The sequence below is a fragment of the Meleagris gallopavo genome, chromosome 15, assembly GCF_000146605.3.
Source record: "Meleagris gallopavo isolate NT-WF06-2002-E0010 breed Aviagen turkey brand Nicholas breeding stock chromosome 15, Turkey_5.1, whole genome shotgun sequence".
NCBI lineage: Eukaryota > Metazoa > Chordata > Aves > Galliformes > Phasianidae > Meleagris > Meleagris gallopavo.
Genome location: NC_015025.2, coordinates 15,496,247 through 15,506,714, shown reverse-complemented (window position 1 = coordinate 15,506,714; position 10,468 = coordinate 15,496,247). Strand labels below are relative to the sequence as shown.

The following is a 10,468-nucleotide window of genomic DNA, read 5'->3' as shown; positions in this document are numbered from 1 at the left end:
TGGTGCTGCTGTTTGCAGAGCAGGGCTGCCAGCCCCGAGCCAACAGCTGCAGCACATCACAACGCAACAGTGCAGCATGCCTCAGCTTACAGGGAGAGGTTAAGCCCCAAAATCACAATGACACAAAATCCAACCCCGCTTTAGGATCCAGCAGTGCTGTGTTCTGTTACCAGCAGCGATGCTGTGCGGAGCTGTGACTCCCCGAGTGTATTTACCCTTTGGATCTGATTTTAATCCTGTCTATTTCTATCAGTTTTAATAAGTAGATTTATATTGGACACCAAATGTTGAAATTACCTCAACTTGAAACGCCTGCCTATGAAATGAGTCGGAATAGATTCTCCATGGAAGTTACTGCAGCGCCAATAAGGATTAATTAAAACTCAAATGTTCTTCATTGTATGTTAATTGAGGAATTGCTATTCAGCCAACCTTCTTGATTTTGCTCTGTGTTAAATAATCATGGAAGTATTTCACCTAGTCTCACTGTTTCCTTAACCAATTAATTAAGGAGGGGGATATTCTGCATTTATTAATATTTTAATTGGAGAATTGTATTCCCGGTGGCCCAACCATCTACATATGTTCAGTTTTTGTGTTTATCTTTCTTGTCTCTTAAATGACCAATGTTCCTGATTGTACACACTGCAAATTTAAGAACAGATTTGAAATACTCCGCACAACTGAGGGCTGGGAAGCAGCGCTGGGCTCGATCCCAGCTGTGCTCTTGTAAATCTGAATTTACTCCCCTGCCACAATAACAGTTACTGCTACCAGGGGACCAGAGTTACATGCAGTTTAAGGATTTAACTGTTACCAGTTCAAAGAAGTATCTTAAGTGGTTACTGATGTATGGAAGTGCACTTTGTAGCCATGCAGGGTTGGGCAGGTGCCTCAAAGCTCCCGCGGCAGCTCCCTGTAGCAGTGGTGCCCTTCGTGGCTTTGTACGTGCTGCTAATGCTTTGAGAACTGAGACTGCTCCGCTTTGTCTTCAGGAGGAGACGGAATGGGAAAGACTGTAGCTGCTAGGATGGGGGAAAGAGAAGTGCTGGAGGGGCTCCTGGCCACAGCAGGCCCCCTGGCCGAGGAGTTTGGAGATGCTGAGTTTCTCAAATACGAAAACTCCTGATTTCTGAACTCCGGCTGCTGCAGACAGGATGAACGCTTTGGTTTGCTCTCCTCCGTTGGCTTCAACACAATGGCAAGGAGGAACTGCCGCAGCTGGAAGGAGCTGCAGATAACTTTGGGCTGGTATCTTCACTGGTGTGGTTTCTTCTGCTGAAAGCAGGGAAACGTGCTGGGATGGGCACAGCAGCTGGGGGTGGTGGTTATCTGACAGCCATCTGTGTGTAAGTGGGCCGGAGTGCTTCACCCCCAGCAGCACAGCGCCCTTTGCTGTGGGAGAAACGGGAACCGTGCCCACAGCAGGTGAGTTCCGGCCTCTGCTCCATGCCAGGTGCTGAAGGTTGGTCCATACGGGTGGGGTAAATGCTTGCAGCTTTACACTTTGTTTTTATACCTACACACAGGGAAGGAAAAAGAAAAAGGAGTGAAGTGGCACCCTTTAGAGATTTATTTCCTCCTAGAACATAAGAGCAAAATAATCAACATTTGTGACTCTGAAGTGGAAATGAAGCACTTCAGTATTTTTCTCCTGCATGCTTTCTTTCCCACGCTCTGGCACAGCTTCTGCTCTCCAGGTGCCCTCCCAGGGCTCTTTTTTTTTTTTTTTCTTTCTTTCTTTTCCCTCTCTATTTAAATCTTCTCTAAATTAATACAAATTATTTTTAAAGCCCATGCTCCGACCACAGTCCCTGGTTTAGCAATACCAGTGGTATCTAGTTGCATTTAAAGCTGTGAACTAGCAGCCTGCAGCCAGTGAAGCACTCAGGCACTTGCATAAATCCTGATGGATTTAATGGGATGTGACCATTTAGTTGAAGTCAGGTCACTGCACTAAATATAGGCAGTCCAGTTCGCAGATACCGGCATGCTGCCATCAGCTCACCTGAGCCCGTAGAATCCAAATTTCACACCTTATCTCCTCTGAGACCTCAGTTCATCCTCTTAGAGTTGCCATCTGAGCTTCTCTTTTGTATTGCGTCATCCCTGCTACTCTTAATTTACGATCTCCTTGGTGCCTGCCCGTTCATTTATTTATATCTGGTATTAAACATTTAGGAAAAGACCCTCGTGGTGATTCACTAAAACACTGGTTGTAGGCAGAAAGACACAGGCGTTACAAACGGGTGCACAGCATGCCTGGGAATGAGAAGCTTTGCCACATCAGCACCAACTTTGGCCGCACCACTCGGGTGTGCCAGCACTGAAGTGCACAAAACCTTGGATGAACGTTCTCTGTTCTATTGCTCATGGCCCCGTGGGAGTCATAAAGCCCTGTACTGATATTGGATGACACTGAATACTGGCAAATCACCAGAACTGAAAATTAGGGTGAATCATAATTTGTGCTCTTATAAGAAAAAATAAAATAAAAAAATAAAATCCCATTATATACATCTACCACAGCCCACCCATCCAAATTGCCTCAGAGAAGTCTGCCATTAGCCAATCTCTTTTGGGTAATTGCTTTCCTCATAAGAGCCCTCTCCCATAGAAGTACTGTCAAAACAAGGGCAAGTTTGGGTCCATCAACCTTGCCAATGTCCTCTGACATTATTAGCTGAATTCATCAGCCATTAATGACTGCAAGATATATGGGATATGCTCTGGTTAGCACTTGGATAGACTCTTTCTAGCTCTATTTATGCATTTAGTCTGAATGGAGTTATTAAAGGTCGTGACTTCATTTCCAAAGTATCAGGTGAAAATAGTTTCCAATTTAACAAACAGAGGAAACTGCTCGCAATGAAATGAAACATCTTTAGTAGTTTCTTTCATTTTAAGAGGTATTTATTAAGAGTTTGACTTTCATTAACTAAATCCAGGTGGGGCCTGGAGGAATGAATGATGGCACACGGTGCTCAAAGGAGCTCTGTTGACTCCAGCAATGAATTTGGGGACTTTGGGTTTTCAGAGACCAGCAGCAGGATCTCTTGTCCTTCTTGGCGCTGGATGACAAGGAAAGCCTGCAATGTAATCACTCCCACGTGCAGAGGGGTTTTACTGTAACACTCCCATTTTCATTTTATAACCTGAGAGTTAGCTGCAGAACACGAGTGAGTCAGCCAGCTGGTCCTCACTGCTCTCATGTTCCTTGAGCAGGGCCTATGCTAAAAACCTTTTGGCTGAATGTGTTTGTTAAGGTGATTTGATACGGACATGGCACTGAGGGTTACAGATACCGCTATACTAAAAGTGTGCCACTTCTTTTCCCCAGCAGGAATTCTGGAGCAGCCATCTGCACTGCTGATTTCTGCCAGGAGATCCGGGTTCACTTTTTCACGTCCTACAACAATTTATGCCCTCAGCAACCTGCACTGTGGCACCAGGGTTCCCTCATTGCCGGCTGAGAAATCTGAAAACGTGCATTGCTTTGTTTTGCCCCATTTCTTCAGGGAAAGTTGAGGCTCTTGAGCAGAATCAGACAGAACTCTGAATTGTCTCCGCTGTTCTGGCAGTGGTGAAGAGTGATGCAGTTTGGGTCACCAAGTCCTCCATCCACGGGCAAGCTGTGACCACAGAAACCTGCTTCTTCGTTTGGTGGCTATGAGGAGAATGCTGCTTCTTCTGGGAAGAGTTGCTTTGGGAATGACCAGGCCAGGGGCTGGATGTGTGTGCGTTGCACCAGGCCAGAATAAGGAAATGCTTTTTATACAAGCAGGTAAGTGTATCGCGAGCATAACACCAGAAATATATAATGGCCTTTGTGAGGTTTTACCTCACGGTTTGGGGCTCTGTGCACCTTCATTCTGCTGGAGCTATGTAGTCAGGACTCCAAACAATAAAGCCCGGTGGTGATCAGTCAGAACCAGAGGGTGGTTCACACTCACTGTTCCCCAGGAGGAGCCGTTATGGTTGCAGGAGCTGAGAATTTATTTGAGAGGATGACTGAGGCCTCAGCACACATCTGGGCACTGTGCTTGTGACCATACCAAATGAAAAGCATTTCCTCCAAGGTCCAGGCTGCCAATGTTACAAATGTTAAATAGTAAATAACATTTAAAAAATTGTTAAGTGGTAAATAGCAGTTAATTGGCACTGCTGGTAAGAGCTCGTTCTGCGGCTGTGAGCAGGACGGCAGAGCTGCAGCTGCTGTGTCAGAAGGGTCGCACCGCTGTGCCGGGTTGCAGGGTGTGTGGTTGGGCTGCTGAGCTCCCCCACCTCCCCAGTCACCATGGCCGAGCTGTGCTGATGCAGACCGTGGCCTATTCTCACCGCACTGTTTCGGACAGAGGTGGCCCTGTGACCCACGATCGCGCTCTGTTTGGAATGGAAATGGGAGCTCCCAGCTGACTGCTGTCCAAGAGCTGATGAGGAGCAGAGAAAGGGAGAGAGGCAGCCAGCCTCCACACAGCCGTGCCGCTACAGACAGTGTCACTCGCTGGGGTTTTGTAATGAATTGTATAGGGCCTTCTCTTCTCCTCAGGAGGTGGCAAAGTGACAGAACTGTGAGATAGGAGCAGCCACCAGGACTGCTGGCAGCCCTCCCCGAGCAGAAGGCACAGCCCTCCCATGCTGCAGAGCCCACTGCTGCTGCCCACTGTCATTCCATGGGCGCCTTGGGCTGCTCCTAGAACTGACTCACCAAAGGCAGTGTTACTCGTCTGTTTTTCCTGGAGCAGTCTGGCTTGGGCATTTATGAGTGCCTTGTATTGCCTGTTGCACAGCTATCCAGACCACCTGACAAGTTGGTAAAAATAATAATATCAATAATAATAATATTAATCTACAGTATTCTTGAAAAGATGCCCTGCTATTGATGTCTTAGAGTGACAAAACCAAGCTCTTTATTAAGAAAGTTTGATTTAAAGCCCAGAGGTGTCCCCTAATGTTTACAGGGAAATAAAAAGGTAGAGTCCCTGCCATTGGTGGGAAGAGAGGGGTCATAAATACGTGCAACAGTTTTTAAAAGTAATTTTTAATAAAGAGTTTAAAGCAATCCTTCCTATTTTTGCATTTCAGGTGACATGCAAGCAGCACAGCAAGCAGCAATGCCTAAAGCAAAACAAACCAAAGAGAAAATCCGGGAAGGTTTAGCAACACAGGTAGGGTGGTTTGGTTTCTTTTACTGCAAGGAAGAAAAGTTTGGACTAAGAATGCTACTTCGAGATCTTTTTGCTTTCGGTGAGAGTTTGAGGAGTAATTAACACAAATGCCATCAAGGCACTGATCCATCCAATGCTCAGAGGTCAAAACGCTTCATCAGATTAAGGGATTAAGAGATCTTGAGAAGATTGGTGAAGGTCACTTCAAAGTTACGGTGGCCAGATTTTATCTTAGTGGTTGCCAAAATGAGAGAGATGGATGCTTGGACTTCTGAAGCACTGTGACTCACATAGTATAGAATGTAACCGCTTTCAGGGGTTTACGTTTTCCTGCAAAGCAAGTTGTTCCTGAGGGGGTTGAATGCAAATGGCGGTTTGTACCTTTTGCAAATCTGGAAATGTACCACAGAGGTTTCCACAGAGAGCATCAGGAGGAGGGGTTGAGTGGGGCTGGGGCTGCACAGCCCCGCTCAGTGCTGCGGGGCACGGGGACCCACAGGCAGAGCAGCACAGGGCCTAAGGCTCTCATAGGAGCTGACTTCTCCTTGCTGATGGATTATGCTTTAATGCCTTCTTTCAGAGATGGCTAGAAATAGTCACTAATTAAAGTAAATAGATGGATGAAAGATGTGCTGAAAAATATCTGTCTGCTTGCCAAGGGGATGTGTAAGATGATGGCAAGTGTGAGGAAGCGCCGTGCTTGGAATTTCCCGGTGTGGTGCTCCACATGTGTTTGTGTTAGCTGGTTTGTGCTGGTTTGAAAGGAAATGTGCAATGAAGAACTGCTGCAAAAGCACCGATAGCGGCACCAAACACTGCACTCCATGACCGCCCAACAGACAGACAGCACAAAACACAGCAAAAATACGTGGGTGCCTTTTGGAACTCCCAGGGGAGCACTGCACCCACCCGCACAGTGCCTCATCCGAAGTGTTGCTCTGTGTGGCACCTCTGTCTGTGCACCCCCAGCAGCACAGCACTGCTGGCAGGCGGCACAGCACCGTGGGCTGAGCTCATCCTGGACACCATCCAGGGGCACCGCGCTCAGCACTGTGCACGTGGGGCAGCCCAGAGCCAGAACTCACCAGGGGGCCCTCCTGCATTTCCACCTTTGAAAAGAGTCTGCACAACTCTGTAAATGTGCCGGCTTTGCCTGAACAAGTAAAAAAATCAAAATCTTCCAAGAATGAGAACAAACCTCCGGAGCAGGAGGAAAGCGGCTGCACGGAGCTGAGCCCGATGAAATCATCTGCTCAGGGTTCGCCCCGCGGTCACAGGGATGGGAGCTGATTGCTGCATCCCAGCAGGGCCTGGAGCCCCCGAGTGGGTCGGTGCTGAGCCCCACACAGCGCTGAGCAGCACTGCAGGGCTGTGCCAGAGCGGGGCTGTGAGCAGGGCCAGGGGAACGCTGTGGGTCCTTCGGTACACTGAGCTTGCTGGCTCCTCTGCTCTTACTGAGCAATGCATCTCCTAATTTCCAGCAATCTGATGTGTGTGTGAAAGCAGAGAGGCTTTGCTGCATGATACCGATTGGGGTGGGGGGTCGCTCACTCTCTGGCAGCAAACAGGTTGCATGCACTTAAGGAGAAAAGTGATACATGGGTGGGAGAAGGTGGGCGAAGTCTGAGTTGAAGTCACAGGAAGCTCAGCGTTAGCCCGTCTGAAACTGTGTCAGAGTGGGAGTCTGAATTTATAACATCCCTGTAAGCACTGCTCAGCATTTAAATTTAGGATTCTTTCTGTGGGTGACGCTGAACACAAGTGTGTGAGGAACTCGTGCCATTGCCCTGCACCCGACCTCGTGTGTTGGCAGTGCACTGCTGGCCCTCCTGCTCCCAGCACACCTCAGAGCAGTGTGGGAGCCTCTGTGATGTGTGACACAGCACTGCTGGGTGCTGCAGATTCTGCCTTCTTGGTTCCCTGTCTGTGCTGGGAAATGCGTAGCTAGAAGCACACAAGGCAAACCTACCCACCACCCCACGCTGCAGTCCTGTGTGTGTTGCCTGTGTGTCTGTAGTGCTGAGGTTATGAGACGTGTCTGTGCCAGGGAACCCTTGCTCTATGATGTGCTTTCATTTTGGAGTCATGACAATAATTTCCAAAGCAGAATTTTGTTGGGCTACTTATCTGACACTACTGTCTAATTTAAGATGTCTCAGACTTTGATTTGGTTCTGGTTTTAATTAGGTAATGATTCTGCTTAACTGTAATCTCAGCATCCGAGAAGAAAACAGCAAGAACTGTGATTGGCTGACTGCAGTATATCACTGCTGCTCTCAGGAGCGGGCAGGTAATTGGCCATGCTTCACCTAACGTGGTTAGCACGGTTGTTAATTACTTCACTCACCAGATAAGTGAATGCTTGTAAGCAATTAGGGCTCAATTCCATGAGGAAGGACACGCACAGGGGTTTGTTCACCTTCTTTTTGCCATATGCTCTGGGAGTTTGAGTTGTGCCTCCGAACGCGTGGTTGTGAGGAGCTCCTAGCAGTGAGAGGAGGGTGCTGGGGTGTGGGGGGATGGAGCTGTGGGACAGAGAGCAAACCAGAGGTGGAGTGAGTCCCTGTGCTGTCATCCAGCACTCGGCGAGGATGGGGAAGTGTCTGTAAGACCCAATGCTGCTGCGTTCTCTCATCAGTTCTCCTCTGCAGTTTTCTCCTGGCAAGCTCTACTCCAGGATTTGCAGGGGAGACCTCAAAGGATGTATTAAAAAAAAAAAAAAAAAGGACTTTTTGTCAAGGCTGAGAAATGTGATGCTTCGTTAAAATGAAATCACGGATCACTGAAAGAGCCGGATGCCTCCAGAGAGCCTCTTGGCCTGAGCAGATACGAAGATACGATGCTGCTGGGGTGTGAATGCGGGTGGGTGTGAGCTGGGGGTTCAGCTCCATCCCCCGCGCTGCCCCACCCTGCACTGCGGCCAGGAGGGGGGGATGTGATGGAGGGATGTGATGGAGGGATGTGATGAGGGGATGCCATGAGGGAAATGGAGTGTGTGGGCCAGGGGGAGATGAAGCAGGCACTCAGCATTTGCATAGAGCTGCAGAAAAAAGCATCTGCTCTGCATACTTCTCCAACCAGAAAGTGTTACTGCATGCACTCACCAAGAGAAAGTGTGGGGTGGCACCCACGGCAGTGGAGGAAATTTGTTGCATGCACTCACGTGGATTCAGATGGACTATTTTGTACTTGGTTGTTATCATGTTGCATTGTTGTTTCTGTGTCAGAAATTGTTGCTGTATAATGTATATTGACACTGCAAGTCGATAGATCTGAATAATCGGTTTGAACGCAGTTTGTGTGCTTTTCTTAAAGAAAAAGAAAGAAGAAAAATGAAACACTGCTGCCTTTCAGAATTGCTGTTTTCAGGAATGTTGTGCAGGGAGAGTGGGCCATGCAGCTGTTCGCTTCGCTGCGGATGGATGAGTTCACAGGAGCCCAACTCACTTCTAAGTTTGTCAGGTAAATGCACGCAAACGTGCCAGACCTCTGTTCCTCCTCCTCATTCAACCTTCTTTCACAGTAATTGGAGGTTATTGAGCTTCCTGATTCCTCTGTCATTTTAATGTCCTGTAAAAGGTGTCACGCATACGCACTTCTTGTGCTGAAGAATCCATGACTCTTGACCTATAATCTTTGTAATTTAATGGATGAAGCAGGAGGAGCTGTGCTGTGCTGTTCAGCTCCAGGATAGGCTGAAGCAGAGCAGTGTTGGTGTGCCCACACCTGAGCTGGGCACTGAGCTCATTGCTCTCCTGTAGTGCCTTCTGTTACACAAATGCATTCACCCCAATGCTTGAGAGATCAGCGTGCTTTCACTCACACTCATGTGTGGATGTACTGATGCTCACCTCATGTTTCCAGGTGTGAAAGAAGTTTGGGTACACTGAAAAACATCGGTCTCTTCTGTTGCCCATTTGTTTTGATGCTGAAAGTAAAATAGAGAATGGAAAATACCTCTGGAGACTTGAAGAAGAAATGAAAAAGCGGTTGGTTCATGGAAGGTAACTTAAGAAAGATGTTTTGGGAAGGGTGATGAACAGTGCATGGGGAAGGAGAGCTGATCAGGAGCAGGAACAGGCTCCAGAAGGCATAGCATCCATGAGAGACACGCAGAGAAATGATTGCTTAGCCTCTATATGAGTGGAAGGATGCTGAGGTCATGACTGGTCCTGCAGCAAAAAGTCCTGGCTCTGCTTGGAGCTGCCAAGGGGGGCAGAGTCTCTGCCCCTCCTCTGCTGCTCAGGTGAAGAACCTGGAGGAGCCCATCCAGCTCAGCACGGAGCTCTTGGTGTGGTGCTGGCAGCTGCACGGTGTGGTTGTGTGAGCCCTGCAGCCTCAGAAAGGAGAAAAAATGCCCCACAACAGGCATGTGCTTTGAACCATGCCATGCCTCTGTAATGGCATGTCTTCGCTTTTTGCTCCCATGTGAATACCAGGAAAGGCCTTGAAAAGAATTATTTTGGTTTAGATCTCATTAGTATGGTTACACAACTAGAAGTCCGTGATGGCAAAATATTTTGTGGTGTGAGTGAGGCAGACTGGCACTGGAAGGAAGAGAGCCTCGTCTGCAGCAGGTGTGCCCAACAGCTTGGTGCTCCACTCCAACCACTACTGGCCACCTCTGAGTGAGGGCTGAGTGTGTCCTGGGACATCCAGCACTTACTGCTCCATTAATGTGGTCTGACCCATTATATATCCAGGGGGTGACTTTTTTTCTTTTTTTGTTTTGTTTCCCAGACAAAGAATCCTACCCTTCTTGTAGATTTTGCTTGAATTGAAGCCTATTTCTCCTTAGCATGTGTTTCATTTCTGTTCACTGCTGGGACATGTAAAGCAGCAAATCTGCATGGGGTTAATGCCTCAGCACACTAAAAAAAGCAGAGGCTGGCAAGGAGGAGTGGGAGAAAGTAGATCAAGAGAGGGTGCTTTGTTCCAGTTCAAGGCTTAAAGTATGAGATGCTGTTATTGGAGGCTGAAATAATTCTGTTAAAGGGATGGGATCTCATTTTGCTTCAGTTCAAGATTTAATATTTCCTTGGCTGAGCTAATAACATGGGGAAGGCCCTCCCCACAAATATTCCCATTGCAGGCACTTCGCTGCAGCCTCATGCACTTTTCAGATGGCTGTGAGAGCAAATCCATGCTGCAAAGTGAAAACTTTCCCAAAACACTGAGGATACGCAGCACTGCAAATCACTAAAATCTGAGCCTCATTACCACAAACATCATTAACAATCACTTATGCCCTTTGCAGATACGATATGTTGAATATCATCAGTTGAAATATTGAGTAATTC

At 47.8% G+C, this 10,468-nt stretch overlaps 1 long non-coding RNA gene across 1 annotated transcript; it reads left to right on the top strand.

Moving 5' to 3' along the window:
* Window positions 1-3,122: 3,122 nt before the first annotated feature.
* LOC109370141 lies at window positions 3,123-7,887 on the top strand. Its single transcript, XR_004161448.1, has 3 exons — window positions 3,123-3,784; window positions 5,086-5,168; window positions 7,356-7,887. It is a non-coding gene; the product is annotated as an uncharacterized LOC109370141 (long non-coding RNA).
* Window positions 7,888-10,468: the final 2,581 nt, after the last annotated feature.